The 11,725-nt window shown below is 39.9% G+C and overlaps 1 long non-coding RNA gene across 1 annotated transcript; it reads right to left on the reverse strand.

Annotated features, from left to right (window-relative positions):
• Window positions 1-7,965: 7,965 nt before the first annotated feature.
• Window positions 7,966-10,436, reverse strand: LOC149389144 (uncharacterized). Its single transcript, XR_016300590.1, has 3 exons — window positions 9,931-10,436; window positions 8,772-8,904; window positions 7,966-8,097 (listed from the first exon to the last, which is right to left on the reverse strand). It is a non-coding gene; the product is annotated as an uncharacterized LOC149389144 (long non-coding RNA).
• Window positions 10,437-11,725: the final 1,289 nt, after the last annotated feature.

The following is an 11,725-nucleotide window of genomic DNA, read 5'->3' on the forward strand; positions in this document are numbered from 1 at the left end:
TCTAGCGAGGCCCCCTTTATGAGATGGAAATGGGGGTTTGGGCGAGGCCCCCTTTATGAGATGGAAATGAGGGGTCGGGCGAGGCCCCTTTTACAAAATCAAAACGAGGGGTTCGGGCGAGGCCCTCTTTATGAGATAGAAATGGGGGTTCGGGCGAGGCCCCCTTTACGAAATGTGGTGGAAATAGGGGGTTCGGACGATGTCCCCTTTACGAAATGTGGTGGAAATAGGGGGTTCGGACGATGCCCCCTTTACGAAATGGAAATAAGGGGGGGGGGGGGGGGGGTCGAGCGAGGCCCCTTTTACGAAATCAAAACGAGGGGTTCGGGCTAGGCCTCCTTTATGAGATAGAAATAGAGGTTCGAGCGAGGCCCCCTACGAAATGAGGTGGAAATTGTTGTCAATGGTGCCCACAAGAAGAGTTGTAGTCTTTATTTTGTACATTTGATGTAATAAAGTCTCATGAAGACTCTTGCTTGTAATTTCCTATCTATTCATTAATAAAGTTGAAACGTTCATTCATTCTTTCTTTGTTTGAAGCTTTATGATAAAACCTTAGTCTTTTAGTCCATAAACAAACTTAACAACTTACGAAGAGACAAATGTAGATTTGCATGAACAAACTCTTCGTAGTTTGCTTAAAACGATATATTCGCAATCTTAGGGTCAAAGGACTATTGACCTCAGTATGATTGTTAGAAGAATCTATGATGTCTGGTTATGAGGCATTGAGAGTTGGGGACTCTATACTTCTTCTAGGTATCTTCCGAAGGTACTGAATTGACCAGTGCACTTCTAGAGACAATATAAGAACAAACCATTTAACCTCTTATGTCTCGAAGTCACTATGTATGAATTGCATCATGCTTACCTTAATCCTGAAATGAGACATGCCATTTCACACCTTAGTATTTTCATTTGAGAAAGTCAAAGTTCGGACTCACTATGTGATTCCGAACAAGGCCTATTGGTGAAGTACTAAGTTGTGAGTCTGTCATGAGTAACTTTGTGAAGTTCTCATAGATATGGAATTCATGTACAAGATTGCTGAAATGCAATGTATGTCACTTCATGCTTTGTTCCTTGGAGTGTGAATAAATGAATTGGCCAGTGTCCAAATTGAGTCCTGACTTTTTTGGATGAAACAATGTGACTTGTTAGCTCCTCGTCAATGCATTGTTTCTAACTTATTCACAAGCGACAAAGGAGTTGAGGAAATAACAGCTAGAAGGGTAAAATGGTAATTTAGTAAATCCCGACTAGCTGATGACATTCATGAAGGGTAAACATAGATAATATTCAGTGGATCCGCTCATTATAATTAGGTCGAATTCTTGAGTAGAAAACAAATTCATTTGAACCGAGAGATTTTCAGTGTCAGCTCTTTAGTGGATTCAGTTGGCATTAAGCTAAACTTGGAAAAGGTTTGTGAACTTTTGAGTCCAAGTGTTTAGCTCAAGCTTTGTTCATTTGGGTCCATGAGGTCACTGTCACGAATCACATCGATAGGAATAGTTAAACTGGAAGCTAAGTCAAAACAAGAACGAAAATTGTCGAAAGGGTATTTTTGTCTTTTGAGACAAAGGATGAAATGAATGTCAATAAATTTTTGACAAGGTCATTTTATGACATGTTTCACTCGGCCATGACTTGATCATTGGGCCTTGTGAATTAATTTCATTTCATAAGAATTTTATTGAAAATTCTTATTGGGCCTTTTTCATGTTGTCATGAACAAATGGAAAAGCTTCTAGAAGCCCATTCTAGAAGGACATAGGCGCCCAACATACCCAACCAAGAGAGAATATTTTGTGCATAAATGTATCAAGATACTTGCCAAAAGAAAAAGAGGAAACAAATTTGCATGAGGATGCTTTAGGGTAATCGGCCAAGAGAGAGACAAGGCAAGGCAAGGAACAAAAATGGAAACAAATCCAAGCCTTCTAGAAGGCATCCTTGGCCGAGCATCTCAAGTGGGAAAAGAGGTAATTTGCTCATGAATATGTGATATTCTATAGAAGAGGAAACTACCTTATAGAAGGTGAGACCTCTCCTATAAATAGGAGCCCCTTTTCCTCACAATTAAATAATCCTAAGTTTAAGAGATTGAGAGACTCTCTCTCTAGAACTTGGCCGAAAATCCTCTCTCTCTCTCTCTAGTTTATTTTCGATTTTTTTCTTGTCTTGGCACCTAGGTCCTCACTCGACCTAGTGTTTAGCTCTGCGACTTCGAGACTCGTTCTTAAGTCGTAGCGTTTAAAAGTGCCCACTCACTGATTCCTTCTTTTCGAGTGATTTAGTGATAGAAACTTTCGTGGTTGCTCGAGGTGCCGAGGAAAGAAAGAGAGACGTGCTGCGAGGGGAGACGAGCGTTGCAAACTTTCCACAAGCTTCTTCAAAGTTCAAGCTTCAAGAAAGGTTAGTAAACTTCTAGCTCATATTGGTTTTTAATTACATGTACTTGCACTTGTCTAGGTTAGTAAAAACTGTTTTACTTGTAAAAGAAAATTTTTAAAATTCCGCCGCTTACCGAAGCGTTAATTATTTTCTCAAATCCTAGATCGATTCCAACAAATGGTATCAGAGCTATGGTCAAAGATTAGCATGTACATGTTTTTAAAATTATGAGCTTGAAAATCGTTTTCGAAAGTTTACTAATTTTGTGACAAGTTAGAATTGTAATCTTAGATTTTTTTTTAATTTAATGCTCTTGTCTTTAAATTAAAAAGCATGTTGATTTTCTATGAGTTTGGGATGTTTTTAAAACACATTAGAATCAGTTCTAAAAGTTTTTAATTTTTTATATTGAAAAACGTGTTTTAAAGGTTTGAGAAATTTCGGTAAATTTTGTGACTAGTTACTTTGTCTTTCTAGTTTCTTTTATTTACCGTATTCGTTTTATGCTTGTTGTTATTTATTTTATTCTATGTTATTACCCTGCTAATAAAACACAAATAAAAGCTTTAAACAACATCTTAAAACGTTCCGTTACACTTGATTCTTTTTCGCACATAAATAGGACCAAGCTTTAATTTATTTCTTTTTCTTCGAGCTGGAGTAAACCCGCATTAAAAGTGGCATAACTCTCTGCTCAGAAATAGAAATTTAATAATTCTTGAATCAAATTAAAGCTCTGTCTGTCCTCTGTCCAATGCCACCGGTTTCGGCTCAAAAGGACATCGGAGCCGCCAGATATGGCGATTTTACTCCGAGGTGCGCGGCTGTCTGAAACTCCAGTTTTTTAGAAATCCGGATTTTCAAACCCCACTACCATGAGTTATAGAACTCTAATGAGAAAACTTTCTTGAGCAAAAATGTTTTTCATATGATTATAAACATGATTTGTAAGATTAAAAGTTTTGATTTTTGAAAGATTAATTGAAATTGAATTTTTACAAAACTAGTTTGAATTTTGAAAATCCGTTTTCACTTTCAAACTTGAAAATATTTTGTCATCCAAATCAAATAAATTTTCAAAATGTTTTCAAAACTATATCTATATCACATATGTTCAAAATCTATATGCTCTTGAAAATTTGAGTGGGAGGTCTTCTTGTAGACAAGCCGAAAAATAAAAAGATGTGTAATCTCAAACTTTCAAGTGTTCGAGTGAGTTGAAGTTCACACTTCCCTCACGCACTTTCCCGAAATAGAAAATAGGAAAAGATCGAGTATGTACCTTGTGCCTTTATGCACCAATACTGCTCTGAACATGCCGATCTAGGATTCTCTTCTAGTTGTCCGCTCTGTCGCTCTCTAACTAGGAAATTTGTTTCCAAACTTATAAGAGTCGATGAACCAACTCCAAAAACTAAGTGGGAGGGTTATATTCGTTGTTTGTAACCCACGATCCCCAACACTAGTGAAAGATGCAATAACGTGGGACTAAGAGCCGCTCTTGCGACCCTCACTTATGTGAGTACTCCAAGGCGTTATTGCTTCGATCATTGCTCAATGAGCTACGTCCGAGAGTGATGCAATGATGACAAGGCATCCCCTTGGGGGATTGTTTTTCAAAGCTGATCTTTTGGACTAAGTGGTTGGTTACACACTTAGGCTCAATCCCTAGTAATCCTCCCTTGAGGCTCTGCGAAAGGATGTTAGTGATCAAACCAATTTAAAAGGTGGCTAGTCAAAATAGATGTATTGACATCTTGGCTTAGCATTAATGATGTGTCATTTACTTATAAATGGAGATTTTTTGCGGCCTTCTCTTGAGGGAGTAAATTATCGTTTGGTTTATAACACCTTTGGATTTTACAAAAGTCTTAATAAAACTTAAATCATAAACCAAAGACTAATCATAAACTTGATTCAACTTATATAGGCAATATGTCTCTCAACCATCTCTCAATCTTTCTTTCCTCGATCAAACTCAAAAACAAAAACTACGTAGATTCGAAACGTAACCTCGACATAATACCTACCGTTAACAAGCACAAATGGGTACTCACCACCCCGTGTCCTCCTCTGACGAATGATGATTCAACTCAAGAGGACAATGACGCCTTAGCGGCCTGGCTTCGATCCGATGAGATTGTGAGGTGCTATATCTTGGCATCTATGAACAATATGCTGAAAGAGCAACATCGTGACTTCGAGACTGCCGCTGACATGCTCTACAATCTCCTTGAGATGTTTGGAGGGCAAAGGCATCAAACAAGGCTACAAGCAGTCCGACAGTTTATGAACTGTCATATGCAGGCTAGGACTCCTGTTGGAGACTTCATGATACTGATCATTAGTTTTCTGAATAAAATGGAAATCCTAGGATCTGAGATTGATGGGAAGAATATCATAGATATGATCTTAGAAACTCTCCCCGCATCTCTTGATACCTCCAAGATGAACTACTCCATAAACAAGCTAGAGTACACTGTTACCAAGCTTATGAAGGAACTTCACACTGCTGTAGGTCTCACTAAGAGAAAGAGGAATCAAGGAGAGGCACATGCTACTGAGCAAAAAGCCTCCGCCTCTGGAACTAAGAAGAGTCCTCACAAGGCCGATAAAAAGAACTGTCATGCCTATCTCAAAGCAAAGGAACATAATATTGTACTAGTTACTGAAGCATGCTTAGTAGCTGATAATGTATCAACGTGGATTATTGACTCCGCTGCTACTAACCATATTTATTGTTCCTTGAATGGTTTCAAGAAAACCAAAAGCTTAGAGGAAGGCGAGTTCTGTTTCAAATGGGGTGATGGGAGCCTGGTGTCCGCGAAGGCTGTGAGATCTGTGACGCTGTCTTTTGAAGACCGCACTTTAAACTTGAATAATGTTTATTTTGTTCCTACCTTTGGGAAGAACTTTATATCCGTTGCTCGTCTTCGTGAGCAAGATTATTGTTTAAAGTTCATTAAGAATGGAATTCGTATTTCGTTTCCTGATAATTCTTTTGTCACTGATGCATGTATGAAGAATGCTCTTTTCTACATCTATCCCACTCAACCTTCTCTTTTAGACACCGAAATAGATAACGATCTAATTAGGGAGCCAAAGAGGATCAAACTTTCTGAATCCTCCGATCTAACAAAAATCAACATACCTCTGGCACTTAAGACTTGGTCATATCAGTCTAGAAAGGATTAAGAGACTTGTGAGGGATGGTCCACTCCAAGCCTCTGCAATAGGTTCACTACCTACTTGTGAATCCTGCATAGAAGGAAAAATGACTAAGCGACCTTTCTCTGATAAAGGTCGAAGAGCTACTGAGTTGCTGGAACTAATACATTCTGATGTATGTGGTCCGCTCAGCCAACAGGCACGTGGAGGATACGAATACTTCGTTACCTTCACTGATGATTACTCACGATATGGGTTTGTCTATTTGCTCAAACACAAATCCGAGACCTTTAACGTATTTAAGGTCTTTAGGGCTTTAGTGGAAAAGCAAACTGGCAAAGTGATCAAAACCCTTCGATCCGATCGAGGTGGTGAGTATATGTCTGGAGAGTTCGATGACTTTCTTAAAGAAGAAGGTATCGCTTCTCAGCTTACCGCACCTGGCACACCTCAACAAAACGGAGTGTCAGAGAGAAGGAACCGAACTCTAATGGAGATGGTTAGATCAATGATGAGTTACTCATCACTCCCTCCTTCCTTTTGGGGATATGCCCTCGAAACAGCCGCTTACATTCTGAACCAAGTTCCGTCTAAAACGGTTCCTAGTACTCCTTGTGAACGATGGACTGGCCGTAAAGTGAATCTTGGCCGCATCCGAATTTGGGGTTGCCCTACACACGTGCTGAGGCAAAAGACTAGCAAGTTGGCTAGTAGGTCAGAATTGTGCCTGTTTGTAGGATATCCGAAGGAAACCAAAGGTTTTACTTTCTATAGTCCCGAGGACGATAAGACTTTCGTTAGCACGAATGCTCGTTTCCTCGAGGAGGACTTCATGAAAGATGCAAAACCTAGAAGCAAAATTGTGCTTGAAGAAAAGTTGGGTGAGGAAGCTTCTACCTCATCTGTAAGAACTGTTCTTACCCCAACTGAAACACAACCTAACTCATCAGAATCTCGTCAAGTAGTACTTAGACGTAGTGGGAGGGCTACTCAAAAGCCTGACAGGTACATGTCTTAAGGAGACTCTCTTGTAGCCGTCTCCGACATGGATGACCCTGTTTCCTATAGCCAAGCGATGGCTTGTTCTGAATCAAACATTTGGCTTGACGCCATGAAAGTTGAAATGCACTCGATGTATGTCAACAATGTCTGGAAACTTGTAGACCTTCCTGAAGGGATTAAACCCGTAGGGTGTAAGTGGATATACAAGAAGAAAAGGGGTCCTGGTGGGAACGTCGAGACGTTCAAAGCACGACTTGTGGCAAAGGGTTATACCCAACAAGAAGGGATTGACTATGAAGAAACCTTTTCGCCAGTCGCAATGCTTAAATCCATCCGCATACTCCTATCCATAGCTGCAGCTCTCGACTATGAGATCTGGCAAATGGATGTCAAGACAGCCTTTCTGAATGGCAATCTTGACGAGCGCATTTACATGGCTCAACCAGACGGTTTCGTGGATAAAGGTCAAGAGACCAAGGTTTGTGAGTTGCTTAAATCCATTTATGGACTAAAGCAAGCATCTAGGTCATGGAATATTAGATTCGATGAAACTGTAAAGAGCTTCGGCTTTGAACAGTCAATAGATGAGCCTTGTGTTTACAAGTTAATACACGAAGGCAAAGTTGTGTTTCTGGTACTATATGTCGATGATATACTACTCATTGGTAATGACGTGGGTAAGTTATCTGAGGTTAAGGTCTGGCTAGTAAAGCAATTCGATATGAAGGATCTAGGAGAAGCCGCGTACATTCTGGGAATCCAAATCTTTCGAGATAGGAAAAACCGGACCCTGTCGCTCTCTCAAGCATCTTATATTGATAAGGTGATGGATCGCTTCTCGATGCAAGACTGCAAGAGGGGTCAAACACCCTTTAGGCATGGAGTTTCACTCTCTAAAGACCAGTCTCCCAAGACTGCACAAGAGATTGAAGACATGAGGAAGATTCCTTACGCCTCTGCCGTAGGAAGCCTCATGTATGCTATGCTTTGCACTAGACCTGATATATGTTTCGCCGTTGGCGTAGTTAGCCGTTTCCAATCCAACCCTGGACCCGAGCACTGGATTGCTGTTAAGCATGTTCTTAAGTATCTTCGAAGAACTAGGAACTTGATGCTTACATACTCAGGTACTGACCTGACTATGACGGGATATACCGACTCCGATTTTCAAGCGGATAAGGATTCCAGGAAATCCACTTCGGGATCTGTGTTCATCCTTAATGGTGGAGCTGTTGTGTGGAGAAGTATTAAGCAATCTTGCATTGCTGACTCCACAATGGAAGCAGAATATGTGTGTCACGCCCCGGGAAAAGATGAGGCGTGATTATTGAATATAAAATAAACTGATAAACTTTACAAAACTAACCCACGGTGCATACTCAGTTGATTACGTTACAAGTCCAAAGATAAAAGAAAGAAAACGAAAAATAAAACCAACCTTCGACACTTGATAGACTATCCAGCGAAAACCTTCCAACTCTCGACCACACTTAACTCCGAGGTCTTCCTAACCCTTCTCCTTCTCACATCCTGATTATAAGAAAAATTTGAGGGAAATAGGGGTGAGCCTGAGGCTCAGTAGGTACTATAGTAATGGTTTGATTTTTAAAAAAAGATTTTCGAAAATAATACTTACTTTATAATAATAATATTCTTGTCCCGCGTAAATCACCATACACGTACAAGTATAATAATAGTCTTATACGTGTAAATCACCATACGCGCACAAGTATAACTTGCAGGAATGTAAATTGCATGAATGTAAATGACAGAAATGTAAATGACGGAATGCTGATGCTAGAAATGTAAATGCAAGAAATGCAATTGAATTTAAATGTGCATCTACGCCCATTTAAACGTATACTATTTCCTGAGCCCCTGTCAACATAACCCGTGACAGTCCTCTGATCAGAATGGTGCACTCTCCACACCCTTATATATATACGATTGCACTCTCCGCTTCATATATATACGTTTCCGGCTCTATCAGGATATACAAAAAATTTTATTTCGCAAATACGGGATATATGTATAATATCGAAATATTCTCAACTTCATGATCAGATATCCTGAGATGAAGTTCCGCCACATTTTCTAAGAACGGTTTAGGTTTCGTGGCACGTTCACAATCATTTTCATTTCGAAAATAATATATACTTGAGGCCAAACCATAAAATCAGGAGAGAAGGGTTATAATAACCTACCTCGAGAGTAAGCGTCTATGTCGCTCTTCCACGAGACGTTCGCTCGTCCTGTGAACCTGAACGTTCACTAATACCGAGAATCCAGACGTTCACTTACTCCGTGAACCCTCTAAACGACTTTCAGTCTCGAGTCCTATCACGATAAATCAAACCGATCCTGAATCAGAATTCTATGAGTAATCCATAATACTCAAACTCTAACGTACGATTTACAAATCGTAGAACCCAAAGACATATCCACTATAAGGAATCCAAGTTCTCAGAACAAAACTTCAAACGATACGAGAAAGTGTAAACTCGAACAAAAAAATTACGATCAATCTCAAAACCGAGAAATAATCCCAATAAGCAAGCCTCGTTCTTCTCTTTTCCGAATTCCAAAGGAAATATCAAATCTTATTATTACTAAGCTCGAGTAACCGAGAAATCAAACGTTAAATCACAATCGAGTCTTAACTCTTAAAATCCTTAAACGAGCTTAATAATAATAACGAATAATCTACTATTTTTTTCTCTTTCCAACTTGCATCGAAACCGACTTTCAAACAAATAAAACGTACTAACGTACTAACTCGAACCGATTCGTACAAAATAACTTTAACTCTGTAAATTACAACATAATAAATATATAACTCGCTAATCCTAAACGGATGCTTCGCGAGCCTCCGAGTCAAAACCGAAACGCCGTCATTCACCCTGTCTCGGTCTCGTCTCGTCGACACTCGCGTTGTAGCTCCGTCATGTCTCGGGCCGCGTCCTCGTTGTCCCGAACCAGCTGTTTTGGGCTCTGCGTAGCCCGCCTAAGACGACCCTAGACCCTCGATAATAAAACTCGTAACGAAGACAAAACACGTTAACATATCATAAAAATCCCGAAACCTCATGAACTCCAAAATTTTCCAACCCCGAAATCCACAATAATCACTCTCAAATCATCACTTATCCATAATCAAATTTTCAAAATCAAACCACACGGCCAAAAGGAATTTCAAACCAAAATCATCATCAATTCGAACTCTATCACAACCCAATCTAAATGAAGCTCAAAATTGCTCTGAAAACATTTCAATCTCCTCAATTAACGCTCATGAAGAAAAGCCCCAATTTTGAACTACAAACCCTAACATCACGAAATCCATTTTGGGTTTTGATTTCTTACCCAATTCTTTCGTGGATTTGGACTCTCCGGGGTGTGTTCTCTCTCTCCCGGTGGTTCTTTCTCGGGCGGCGGCCACGGCGAGCTCGCGGCGTTCTTCTCTCGGCCTCAGCGGGCGAGCGCTGTCTCGGCTGGAACTGGTGGCCGAGCGCGAGGTGCTGAAGAAGAAGAAAGAAGAAGAAGATGAGGAAGAGGTTGGAGTGGTGAGGATCGGCCGGAGTTCTTCGTTGTGGTTGCGTGGTTTTGTTTTTTTTTTTTCTCTTTCTCTGCTTTCCTTTGCAGATCGAGCGACAACGAGGAGAAGAAGAAGAAGAAGTGAATCGAAGAAGAAGAAAAAGGAAAGGAGAAGAAGAGTGTAGAAGAATTCTTTAAATTTTTGCAAATAATACCCTCGTAACTCCACCGCTTGTAAACCAACCCCAACTCAAGCTTTTTATTTTAATTGAGTCCAGAAAACCTTACAATCACATCCTTGTCACAAAATTTTGTGACTTCAACCATAACCGATCGAACTTTTAATTAAATGATTCAAACCGAGAATTTTCTCGTTCATTCTCGATTAACTCAAATATATTCAAGGTTTCTCGGAAATAATTCTCGTCCTTGAGAATTTATTTTCTTAAATCAAATTCCGGAATATCTCATCGGAAAATAATTTATTATTCGCGACGAACTCGATAAATCCTTTATTTTATTCCGAGATTTCTCATTACCTTAATATATTTCAAATCCAAAATTACTGGAAATAATTCTTAGAAAATTAATTTACATAATTTTCTCGTCCTTTGATCAACTTAATTTACAAGATTAATCTTAAAACTTCGAGTCGCTACAGTTCTTCCCTCCTTAGAGAAATTTCGTCCCGAAATTTAAGATCTAACTGGGCATATGGAATAAGTACGGATACTTTTCCATCATATCGCTTTCTAGTTCCCAAGTCGCTTCTTCGCTTCCATGATGAGTCCACAAGACCTTCACCAACAGAATCTCACGATTACGAAGACTCTTCATCTTTCTATCGACAACCTGGGTTGGAACTTCATCATAAGTGACATCCTCTAGGATTGGTACGTCTTCAAGTTGCATAACAGCTGTAGGATCGGGTTCGCTCTTCCGAAGCATTGACACGTGAAAAACATCGTGCACAAACGATAACTCTGACGGTAGAGCAAGTCGATAAGCTATAAGACCTACTCGTGCAGTAATCTGAAAAGGTCCTACATATCGAGGAGATAATTTCCCTTTCTTTCCAAAACGGGAAATACCTTTACGTGGAGATACCTTTAAGAGCACGTAGTCTCCTACTTCAAATTCGAGTGGTCTTCGTCTTTTATCAGCATAGCTCTTTTGTCGACTTTGAGCTGTCTTCAGTCGCTGCTGGATGATCGCGATCTTCTCATTAGTTTCTTCAATAATCGTAGCTCCTGTCTGAACACGATCTTCTGGTTCAATCCAGCACACAGGAGATCTACACGGTCTTCCATACAGAGCTTCAAATGGGGCCATGCCTATGCTGGACTGAAAACTGTTGTTGTATGCAAACTCAGCAAACGAGAGATTCTCTCTCCATTTGTTACCAAAATCCAAAGCACACGCTCTCAACATGTCTTCCAGGATTTGAATAACTCTATCAGATTGCCCATCTGTCTGAGGGTGAAAAGCAGTATTGAAGTTCAGTATCGTTCCCATGGCTTCCTGGAAACTTCTCCAGTAATGAACAGTGAATCGTGTATCACGATATGAAGTAATGCTCAGAGGAACACCGTGATATTTCACCACGTTTTCTAGATACACTTCA

This window comes from Urtica dioica, chromosome 8 (assembly GCF_054948205.1).
Source record: "Urtica dioica subsp. dioica isolate 48M chromosome 8, U.dioica_male_clone48M_v1_H2, whole genome shotgun sequence".
Classification (NCBI taxonomy): Eukaryota; Viridiplantae; Streptophyta; class Magnoliopsida; order Rosales; family Urticaceae; genus Urtica; species Urtica dioica.